The sequence below is a fragment of the Neomonachus schauinslandi genome, chromosome 11, assembly GCF_002201575.2.
Source record: "Neomonachus schauinslandi chromosome 11, ASM220157v2, whole genome shotgun sequence".
In the NCBI taxonomy this organism is placed as follows: domain Eukaryota; kingdom Metazoa; phylum Chordata; class Mammalia; order Carnivora; family Phocidae; genus Neomonachus; species Neomonachus schauinslandi.
In genome coordinates this window covers 92,760,291-92,772,862 of record NC_058413.1, presented here as the reverse complement: position 1 = coordinate 92,772,862, position 12,572 = coordinate 92,760,291, and the positions used below count along the sequence as shown (strand labels likewise).

General features: G+C 41.5%; 1 pseudogene; it reads left to right on the top strand.

Annotated features, from left to right (window-relative positions):
• Window positions 1-2,500: 2,500 nt before the first annotated feature.
• Window positions 2,501-2,877, top strand: LOC110586271 (annotated as a pseudogene).
• The last annotated feature ends 9,695 nt before the right edge of the window (window positions 2,878-12,572 follow it).

Sequence of the window (12,572 nt, the reverse complement as noted above, 5' to 3'; positions counted from 1 at the left end):
CAGCAACCCTCAGTTTGTTTCCTAGAGTTAAGAGTCTCTTATGGTTTGCCTCCCTCTCTGTTTTCATCTTATTTTATTTTTCCTTCCCTTCCCCTATGTTCATCTGTTTTTTCTTAAGTTCCACATATGAATGAAATCATATAGCATTTGTCTTTCTCTGATTGACTTATTTCACTTAGCATCATACCCTCTAGTTCCATCCACATCATTGCAAATGGAAAGATTTCATTCTTTCTGATGGCTGAGTAATAGTCCATTGTGTGTGTGTGTATATATATATATATATATCACATCTTCTTTATCCATTCATCTGTCAGGGGACATCTTGGCTCTTTCCACAGTGTGGCTATTGTGGACATTGCTGCTATGAACATTGGGGTGCAGGTACCCCTTTGAATCGCTATGTTTGTATCCTTTGGATAAACACCTAGTAGTGCAATTGTTGGGTTGTTGGGTAGGTCTATTTTTAACTTTCTGAGGAACCTCCATACTGTTTTCCACAGTGGCTGCAGCTGCTCGCCTTCCCACCAACAGTGTTGAGAGGGTTTCCCTTTTTCCACATCCTCACCTTTGAGCATTCTCTCCTGAGAGCCTCTGCATTTTCTGTGCCCTCTGCCTCCAACTCCGTCCAACCACATCTTCATTGGGCTGCCTCCTTCTTGTCATTCAGATCTGAAGTCCTCTCCACACAAGTGACCCTCCCTACCTCCTTGGGCTAAAGTAGCTCCCCACTCAGTCACTCTTTAGTACATCATGGCTTTCCTTTCTTCACAGGACATATCATTGTATGGAATTTCTATTAACTCCTTTATTATCTGCTTCTCCCTACTGGCATATGGACTCCGTGGGAACAGAGACTTTATCCTGTTCATTTCTGTGTCTTCAGCACATAGTAGATGTTCAGTGAATAATTGTTGAATGAATGAATTTCTTCAAGGTCACATGGCTAATGAGGAAGAAAGTAGAAGTCAGTCATAGACCCTACACTCTTGATCTCTCTAAAGATATTACCTTATCCTGAAGTGGCTTGTAGAATAGTCTAGAATACAGAATAATTACATAGCTACAGGCAACTACAGTGCGAAGAGATCTCTTATGTGCTGCTGGTGGAAATATAAATTGGCGTTACTGATGCTGGCAGGCCAGTCCAAGGTTGTGAGAGGTTGTGAGAGGGGGCCCCATAAGACCAGCCAAGAGGGTCTCTGGCTGTGCGCAGGGATAGATATCAAACCTGAGCCAGCAGGAGGCGAAAGCAGACTTTACTGAAGGTATAGAGAGAGTGCAGGTACACACAGAATGTCCAGGAGACTCAGACAGGAAAGCAGGGAGTCTTGTCTATGTTCAGGGGTTTTTATTGAGGATGGCGGTCTGGGGTATGTGTCCTCTCAGGCATCCAGGAACTGGTTAGAACAAAGATGAGGGCCCAGGTATTATTCCTCGGAGCCAGAGAGTCTTGGTATGGAGATGTGTCTAGCGCTGGTGGTCTGGAATATGCAGATGATGGCTCCACCTTGTCATTCTCACCTGGTCCTTCCTTAGACGTTATCTACTCTAGAGAAATCATTCACTCCTTGTCCCTTAAAGGAAGACAACGCTATTTACATTATGACGCATGTGTATAGTGAGGTGGGGGAGTACCGGTCCTAGCAAGAATAGGAACAAGAAAAGGAACAAAACGCAGATTTTTATGGAGTCATTCAATTTCCCTGTCTCAAAACAACTTTGGAGAACATTTTGTACTACCTTCTAAGTTGAAGATGACTTCTTCTAGGGATATACCCAAGAGTAATTGTTATACACATACAGCTGGAGGCATGTAAACAGTGTTCATAGAGGTGAGAGTCATAAAAGCAAAAACTTATAAATCATCCAAACATGAATGAACAGGAGAGTGGACAATTATACAGCAATCAGATCAATGAACGGCCCAACATTCACCAGTATGGCTATACGTTAGCCATGTACTACTGAACAAAAGACAGGAAACCCCAAAATATTTCAAACAGCATTATACCTTTTTGTGGTATTAAAAACATCTAAAAGTGTTTAGGTATCCTTTTTAGGAGTACTTATAGATTCAATAAAGTTAAATGAAAAGGAAAACAAGGAAACGATGACTATAAAACACAGGATAAAGATCCTGGGGCATGGGGAGGCAGGTGATGGGCTCATTGGAGGAGAGAGTGGTCATCGGATAAGATGTAGGTTATTGTCAAGGTCCTGACTTTTGCTCTGGGTGAAGGGTTTGTGGGTGATTATTGTATTATTAAAAATGAACTGATAGCCAGCTGCTGCCTCCTGGCGTGATAAGAAAACTGAGGCTCAGGGGGGTTCAGTGACTTGGCCAAGGTCAAACAGCTAGTAAGTGGTGAAGCTCGGACTCAAGAGCTACTTCGCTGCTACCTTCTACTCCACCCCATCCCCAAATTGTATCGTAACCCAATAAAAACCCAAACTAAACACATCTGAAAGCTGGATTCACCTGACCCTTTACCTCAGTCTAGGAGCCATGTCCACCTTGTTTCCCTCACTCTTCCCCAGTATGACCGAGCACTGGGGTTTAATCTGGATTGACCCTGCGTTGACGAGACAGAGCTGTAGCAGCAGCAAGAACAAGACTATTGGGCCTGACTCCAGAGCATCGCAGACAGAGACAACAACCTGGTACATATTGGCAAGCTGTCCTGAGAGTACTATCATGACAAGGAAGAGGAGGATAAGGATGATGATGAGGATAGTGAAGAGGACTCAGAGGACGATGAGGACATGCAGGACACGGATGAGATGAATGACTACAAGGAGTCACCAGAAGCTGGAGAAGTCAATGAGTTGGACAAGGGAGGCAATGAACAGGGTCAGGACCAATGGATGATCTAGGTAGACCTAGATGGCCTCAGGGAAATTCCAGTCCAGCCCAGTTTACCCTGCACCTCCTGCAGAACCAGCTGGTTGCCCCGGTGCCTGAAAGCTCACCCTTGGGTATCTCTTCAGCCACTGCCAGGAAAGGGTCTCCTGGGCCCCTTGAGTCCCCAGCACCTGAGCCCACCCCACCTTTCTGCCCAGTACCTCACTCCTTGGCTGCCAGGTATAGTCTCTTTCTAGCTCTCTTTAATAAAGACACAGGATTAAAAAAATAAAAATAAAAATGAACTGATAATAGAAACTAGCTAAATAGCTCAAATTGAGCCATATGGACCATGGATTCTGATTAATCTAATTCTGCAGTCCTGAGATCTAATTAAACAAAGAAACTACATGTCATGAGAATGTGAAGGGGAGTAGTACACAGGGAAAAAACAGTTTCATTAACAAGTGGCACCCAGCATGTGGCACCTTGCTTAGTATTTTCATATTCTTGAGCCACTTAATTATCACAAAAACCCTATGAGTTAAATATGTTTGTTTCCATTTTAAAGATGAGTCAACAGAAGTAAATTGTCTTGCTGACTTTTCCAAACCTATCATAGAATGGGACTTGTCATAAGGTGTGGCTAAACACCTTCTAGGGTGGTTTGGGGATAGGATAGGTCAGGCAGAGGGTGAGGGAGGCACTTTTAATATTTTTTCATTCCTGGAATAAAGATGCAAGACATATCACTGGCCAGAGTATCAGTCTCCTATGGCTTGGCATAAGCAAAATTTTCCCCGTTTGTACAGGTCATAAGTTATTTATGTTTATATTATATTATTAAAAGCCAAAATTCAACTGAGTAAATGTGAAGGTCAAATCAGCTTTATTCAGCAATTTATGAATCAGGCAGCATCCCATCTAGCAAGGAGAGAGGGACACCCAGGAGCTGTGCAAAATGGGCAGATATTCTAGGCAGAACCAGGATGGGACCAGAGAGTTAATTAGCAAAAGAAAAGAAAGGATAGTTCAAGGCAAGGTCACCTTCCCTTAGGGGAAAGGCAAGGGTCTTAAGTAGATTACCTTACTAGAGCTGATCAGCATATTCTGGACTGACTGGTTTAAAAATTCCACTCAAAAACTAATGATGTAATGTATGGTGATTAACATAACATAAAAGTAAAAAAAAAAATTCCACTCCTGAGAGAGGCTGAAATTGCAATTAGGTTAGGTATTAAATCTTGGTGGGCCTAAACTTACACTTAAAGGAGCTGGAGAAAGAACAGCAAATAAAGCCTTAACCCAGCACGAGAAGAGAATTAATAAAGATTAGAGCAGAAATCAATGAAATAGAAACTAAAAGAACAGTACAGATCAACAAAACTAGGAGCTGGTTCTTTGAAAGAATTAACAAGATTGATAAACCCCTGGACAGACTTAACAAAAAGAAAAGAAAAAGGACCCAAATAAATAAAATCATGAATGAAAGAGGAGAGATCACAACCAAGACTGAAGAAATACAAACAATTACAAGAACATATTATGAGCAACTATGTGCCACAAATTAGGCAATCTGGAAGAAATGGATGCATTCCTAGAGATGTAAAACTACCAAAACTGAACCAGGAAGAAATAGAAAACCTGAACAGACCCATAACCAGCAAGGAAATTGAAGCAGTAATCAAAAATCTCCCAACAAACAAGAGTCCAGGGCTGGATGGCTTCCCAGGGGAGTTCTACCAAACATTTAAAGAAGAATTAATACCAATTCTTCTGGAGCTGTTTCAGAAAATAGAAATGGAAGGAAAACTTCCCAACTCTTTCTATGAGGCCAGCATTACCTTGATCCCAAAACCAAATAAAGAGCCCATCAAGGGGCGCCTGGGTGGCTTAGTCAGTTAATCATCTGCCTTTGGCTCAGAACATGATCCCAGGGTCCTGGGATCGAGTCCTGTGGTGGCTCCCTGCTCAGTGGGGGAGCCTGCTTCTCCCTCTCCCTCTGCTGCTCTCCCTGATTGTGCTCTCTCTCTCTCAATCTCTCTCTCTGTCAAATAACTAAATAAATAAATAGATAGATAGATAGATAAATAAATAAATAAATAAAATCTTAAAAAAAAAAAAAAAACATCAAAAAGGAGAATTACCGAACAATATCCCTGATAAATATGGAGGCAAGAATTCTCACCAAGATACTAGCCAATAGGATCCAATAGTACATTGAAAGGATTATTCGCCACAACCAAGTGGGATTTATTCCTGGACTGCAAGGGTGGTTGAACATCCTCAAATCAATGAACGTGATACACTACATTAATAAAAGAAAGGACAAGAACCATATGATCTTCTCAATTGATGCAGGAAAAGCATTTGACAAAGTACAGCATCCTTTCTTGATTAAAACTCTTCATAGTGTAGGGATAGAAGGAACATACCTCAATATTATAAAAGCCATCTATGAAAAGCCCACAACAAATATCATTCTCAATGGGGAAAAACTGAGAGCTTTTCCCCTAAGGTCAGGAACATGGCAGGGATGTCCACTATCACCACTGTTGTTCAACATAGTACTAGAAGTCCTAGCCACAGCAATCAGACAACAAAAAGAAATCAAAGGCCTCCAAATCGGCAAAGAAGAAGTCAAACTCTCACTCTTCGCTGATGACATGATACTCTATGTGGAAAACCCAAAAGATTCCACCCCAAAATTGCTAGAACTCATTCAGGAATTCAGCAAAGTGGCAGGATATAAAATCAATGCACAGAAATCAGTTGCATTTCTATACACTAACAATGAGACAGAAGAAAGAGAAATTAAGGAGTCGATCCCATTTACAACTGCACCCAAAACCATAAGATATGTAGGAATAAACCTCACAAAAGAGGCAAAGGACCTGTACTCAGAAAACTATAGAACATTCCTGAAAGAAATTGAGGAAGACACAAATGCTCATGAACTAGAAGAACAAATATTGTTAAAATGTCATGCTACCTAGAGCAATCTATACATTCAGTGCAATCCCTAACAAAATACCATCAACTTCTTTCACAGAGTTGAAACAAGTAATCCTAAAATTTGTATGGAACCAGAAAAGAGCCAAAGGAATGTTGAAAAAGAAAACCAAAGCTGGTGGCATCACAATTCCGGACTTCAAGCTCTATTACAAAGCTGTAGTCATCAAAACAGTATGGTATTGGCACAAAAACAGACACATAGGTCATTGGAACAGAATAGAGAACCCAGAAATGGACCCTCAACTCTATGGTCAACTAATCTTTGACAAAGCAGGAAAGAATATCTGATGGAAAAAAGATAGTCTCTTCAACAAATGGTGTTGGGAAAATTGGACAGCCACATGCAGAAGAATGAAACTGATAAACTCAAAATGGATAAAAGACCTAAATGTGAGAAGGAATCCATCAAAATCCTAAAGGAGGACACAGGCAGCAACCTCTGTGACCTCAGCCACAGCAACTTCTTGCTAGACACATCTCCAAAGGCAAGGGAAGCAAGCGCAAAAATGAACTATTGGGACTTCATATCAAGATAAAAAGCTTCTGCACAGCAAAAGAAACAGTCAGCAAAACCAAAAGACAACCGACAGAATGGGAGAAGGTATTTGCAAATGACATATCAGATAAAGGGCTAGTATCCAAAATTTATAAAGAACTTAACAAACTCAACACCCAAAGAACAAATAATCCAATCAAGAAATGAGCAGAAGACATGAACAGACATTTCTTCAAAGAAGACATCCAAATGGCCAACAGACACATGAAAAAATGCTCAACATCACTCGGCATCAGGGAAATACAAATCAAAACCACAATGAGATACCACCTCACACCAGTCAGAATGGCTAAAATTAACCACTCAGGAACCAACAGATGTTGGCGAAGATGTGAAGATAGGGGAACCCTCCTACACTGTTGGTGGGAATGCAAGCTGTTGTAGCCACTCTCGAAAACAGTATGGAGCATCCTCAAAAAGTTGAAAATAGAGCTACCCAAGACCCAGCAATTGCACTACTGGGTATTTACCCCAAAGATACAGATGTAGTGATCTGAAGGGGTACATGTACCCCAATGTTCATAGCAGCAATGTCCACAATAGCCAAACTGTGGAAAGAGCCCAGATGTCCATCAACAGATGAATGGACAAAGAAGGTGTGGTATATATACAATGGAATACTACTCAGCTATCAAAAAAAATGAAATCTTGCCATTTGCAATGATGTGGATGGAACTAGAGGGTATTATGCTAAGCGAAATGAGTCAATCAGAGAAAGACAATTATCATATGATCTCACTCATATGTGGAATTTAAGAAACAAAACAGAGGATCATAGGGGTAGAGAGGAAAAAATAAAACAAGATGAAATCAGAGAGGGAGACAAACCATAAGTGACTCTTAATCATAGGAAACAAACTGAGGGTCCCTGGAGGGGAATAGGGGGATGGGGTAACTGGATGATGGGCATTAAAGAAGGCACGTGATGTATGAATGAACACTGGGTAGTATATAAGACTGATGAATCACTGACCTCTACCTCTGAAACTAGTAATATATTATATGTTAGTTAATTTAAATTATAAAATAAAAATTTAAATAAAAGTCTTGGCGGGGTTTAGCAAATGTGACTCCATCTGAGGCCCGTTGGTTTTTTTTTTCAATATATTATGCATGAATTGGAAAAACATATCTAAAGCAATGTACACAAGCCCACAAAGATTCATTAAAATGTCTTTTATAGGGTGTCTGGGTGGCTCAGTTGGTTAAGCGACTGCCTTCAGCTCAGGTCATGATCCCAGGGTCCTGGGATCAAGTCCCACATCGGGCTCGCCCTGCTCTTCGGGGAGCCTGCTTCTCCCTCTGCCTCTGCCTGCCACTCCCCCTGCTTGTTCTCTCTCTCTCTCTGTCAAATAAATAAAATCTTTAAAAAAATTTTAAAAAATAGGGCGCCTGGGTGGCTCAGTTGGTTAAGCGACTGCCTTCGGCTCAGGTCATGATCCTGGAGTCCTGGGATAGAGTCCCACATCGGGCTCCCTGCTCAGCAGGGAGTCTGCTTCTCCCTCTGACCCTCCCCCCTCTCATGCTCTCTCTATCTCATTCTCTCTAGCAAATAAATAAATAAAATTAAAAAAAAAAAATTTTTAATTTTAAAAAATAAAATGTCTTTTATAGAATTTTAAAATAAACTTACATTTTTAAAAACAAATGTTCAAAAATTATATCTTACAAGCCCTAAGATCACTGAAATTTTATTTTTTTATTTATTATTATCATTATTATTTTTTAAAATTTTCTTAAGTAGGCTCCACACCCAGTGTGGAGTCCAACATGGATCTTGAACTCACGCCTCTGAGATCAAGACCCTAGCTGAAATCAAGAGTCAGCACTTAACTAAGTCACCCAGGAGCCCCACTGAATTTTTAAATGGTGAAAATTATTTTTCCAAGTATCTTGGTTCATGACTATTGTTTCCACTCTTTTACTTTTATTTATTTTTGTAAGATTTTATTTTTAAGTGGTCTCTACACCCAACTTGAAGCTGAAACCTACCACCCTGGGATCAAGAGTGCTCTACTGAGGAGCCAGCCAGATGCCCCTGCATTCTTTTAAATCAAGGGGAAGGTTTTTGTGTTGGTTTGTTTGCCTCATACCTAGCTATTAAGTTTTATTCTATTTCTTAGAAATAAAATTTCCCCTTTTGCTGCTTTTACAAAAAGGAAGTTGTGTGAGAAGAGGGAAAACCCTTTTTTTTTTTAGCTTGCACCGTATTGCACGTATTTCACAACACTTCTATTGTTATGTGACAAGTCAGAAACACAAACCTTGGGGCAATGACATTTGGGATGAGGTCTTTGCAAGGAGAAAACAGGGACAGTGGAGTGTCTCCAACAAGGATTCCAGAATGATACGCTGGGATTTTTGTTGAGAGATGGGCATAAATAAATAAATAAATAAATAAATAATGCTTCCCCTCTCTGTCTTCCTTTTGCAATGGAGGGAGGAATCTTAATTTTTCCAATGTGTGAGAAAAATAGAAGCTTTTTGTTGGTTTGGAGTGATGCTCCAAACTGTGTTTCTGCCTTAGTTTTTCCTCCTGTGTCACACAGCTTCATAGATTAAACAACCCACAGATAATTGTAGAGATACAACTACAGACTTTCTATGTGCCTGTACTAAGTCTTAAAGACAAATATAATACTGTGAAATAGTCCCCAATCTCGAGGTCCTTAGATCTGTTAGAATTGTGCCTCAGGACAGGGTAGAACTGACATGACTTTTTTTTTTACGTTCTCTTTTATAGAGGTGTAATTGACATATAACATCCTGTAAATTTAAGGTATATAACATATTGATTTGATACATTTATATTGCAATATGATTCACATTGTAGCATTCTGTTGAGTCACATCATTATCATTTCTTCTAATGGTAGAGTCTGTTTCTCTAACATGCTACCTGTGTGGAAACTTCTCTCTCCCCAGCCCACCCTTCACCCTCTTCCCAGCAGCCTCTTCCCCTTTTGCCAATTCCACTTCATTTGTCTTTACTTTCCCATTTACTAAATTATGGTCTCTCTGAACTAGACTGGGCATTAAAGATCAGCTAGTTTAGTGGTTTTCAAGATGTTTTTTGATCCTCTAGGGGCACCTGGGTGGCTCAGTTGGTTAAGCCACTGCCTTCAGCTCAGGTCATGATCCTGGAGTTCTGGGATCGAGTCCTGCATCGGGCTCCCTGCTCAGCGGGGAGCCTGCTTCACCCTCTGACCGCCCCCCCATGCTCTCTCTCTCTATCTCATTCTGTCTCTCAAAATAAATAAATAAAATCTTTAAAAAAAAAAAAAGATGTTTTTTGATCCTCTAAACCATCTTCCCACAGAAGACCTTACATAAAATGCCCATGATACAAAGTTGACAAAGTGTCCCTGCTCCAAGAAGAGAAACAGAGGATGCCATGCTTCTCCCACACCACCTTCAGTTGAAAACCCTAACAACCCCTGCCCATAAAGGGTCCCTTGGCAAAGTCCAAGGGATCCCCAGCCAAAGCCAACACCCTCATTTGGCAGGTGAAGAAGCTGAAGCCCAGAAATGGGCAGAGAACATATCCAAGTCACAGCCAACACCTCGGCATCCCAATTCCCAGAGCTGGAGCCCTCCCATGCCTGTCCTTTCTTTTCCTTACCACACGGTTTCAAAATCTTCTGGCCATGAGGAATCCCCTTAAAGTCCAGGGGCTAAAATCATTCCCAGTTATGCAAAAACTACCTCCCATTGCCAAAGCGACATCCTAACCCTCAGGACTGGAAACATTCTGCAGCCACTTGACCTTTTCTCAAAGACAGAGAGAAGAAAAAGGCAACGACAGGCTTCTGAACTTATGAGCGCAATAAACTGGACCCATCCCGGCATCCCTGTGACCATTTCAGGAGGGCTACCACTCCAAGAAAGCCACTGGGGACAGTGCAGTGGAATTTAACAGTGCTGACGTGAACAAAAACAAGTTCATGGTCCAGGGTGGACTTTGATATGACCTGTTGGTGCGGGGGGACAGGATGATGTGCTGTCCCTTCTGAGGGAGCAGCTCGATGCTGATGGGTCAGGACCCCTCTCCTGCCTCCCTCCTCCTTCCCACTGCTGTCAGACATCCTGGCAGGTGAATGGTCATCCCTCTTTCCTGTGTACTACAATAATAGGGACACGTATAAAGCTTCCCCTAGCGTTTCAAAGGTAACACAATTGAAGGACGTTGCATCCTAATTGCCAGCCCTCTATCCTGGCCGTGACAAATGGCAACAGTCCTAAATGTAAGGAGTGAAGCAGGGTGAGGAAGCCAGGCTGGGATTTCTGTAAAAACACTCCAGACCAAACAGTTCCCATCTAAGGAATCTGGTTTTCCATAGTGATTTTTCCAGGCTACCTAAAACTATTTTTATAGTTTTAACTATAACCTAACTTTAACCTACTGAGCCACCCGGGCGCCCATTGCTCTTTCATTGGAGACAAACTTACTGTCTTCAGTCAAGGACAACAGCCCCACTTGGTTTAATGGAAAAGAGAGTAAACCCTAGCTGCTCTTTTTCAGGTAATAATAATAATAATAATACCTAACATGTATTGCTCTCGTGTCCATCATTGTGCTAAGCATAGTAAATGAATTGACTCATAGTGTGCCTAAAGGCGGGAGAGAGACCATTAATTCAATTTTTCTGGACAAACAGAGATCAACAATTTTGTGTCAAGGGGCATAGGACGAGTCCAAAAGGTAATCAAGTTATTTTAATGGTCGACATCTCTTCATGATCATAACCATGGCAGTAAGTCGTTGTTTGGACAAATTTTAAGAGCTCAAATCCTGGCTCTACCATTTACTAACCCTGTGACCTTGGACAAGATACTTGACCTCTGTCTGCGTCAGTATCTTCACTGGTAAAGTGGCCACTGATAATATGGTAGGACCTACTTCAGTGTCTTGTCAAGGGATTAAATGAGTTATATATGTAAGAAACTAAGAACAGCACCAGCATATAGCAAGTTCTCAATAAATTCAAGTTATTTGTTTCGTGTTTCCACAAAATGCTTCCACAGACATTATTACCTCCTGACTAGCCTCCAGATCCTTTGACTCTCAGCCCAGGCATTTGGAAGAAATTCAGACTATTGGGTAAGGTCCAGCATCCTTTATTGAACACACCCCCGGAGGTTACTCTACTAGGTATGGTTTTCTCAGCCCAGTCCTGTCTTTTTGCTCCGTGCTCTGGAAAAGCACTCTGCAAAAGGCTCCAGGAAGCTTCCTCCGCTCTGGCAGAAGCTCTCACCCAGGAAGCATGAAATTTCCCTCATCCCTTACACAAGCAGAAGGCAGAATTATACACATTGTTGCTTAAGCCCTGGTAGTCCTTATCTCGCCACTTCTACCACCACTGGACATTCTTTAGAAAAGCAATTCTAGCCCAAGAGAATTAAGCTTTGTCATTTCCCCTGGTAAAACCTTTAGATGACTTAGAAAGCAGCATCAAAAAACTGTTCATGGGCTCTGGTCACCATTCCTCCCCCACGCACTAGGCAGGGAAAGGAGTTGACATTTTTGGAGAACCCCATATGTGTGAGGCTAGGTTACTATGATGCACACAGGTAAGGGCATGGGGCTGTAGAGGCAGAAGCAATGTATCCAGGCACTACAGTCGATAAAAGCTTTCATTATACACTTAGCAGCTCTATGATCTTCCTCAACCTTTCTGAGCTGAGTTTTGTCATCGGCAAACTGGAATAATAATTGTACACACCCCATAAGGGTCGTAAACAATGAGTCAATTCATTTACTATGCTTAGCACAATGATGGACACGAGAGTCCAATACATGTTAGGTATTATTATTATTACCTGAAAAAGAGCAGCTAGGGTTTACTCTCTTTTCCATTAAACCAAGTGGGGCTGTTGTCCTTGACTGAAGACAGTAAGTTTGTCTCCAATGAAAGAGCATTGGGCGCCTGGGTGGCTCAGTCGGTTAAGTGTCTGCCTTTGGCTCAGGTCATGATCCCAGAGTCCTGGGATCTAGTCCTGTATCGGGCTCCCTGCTCGGCAGGGAGTCTGCTTCTCCCTCTGCCTGGCACTCTTCCTGCTTGTGTTCTCTCTTTCACTCTCTCTCAAATAAATAAAATCTTGAAAAGAAGAGAAAGAAAGAAAGAAAGAAAGAAAGAAAGAAAGAAAGAAAGAAAGA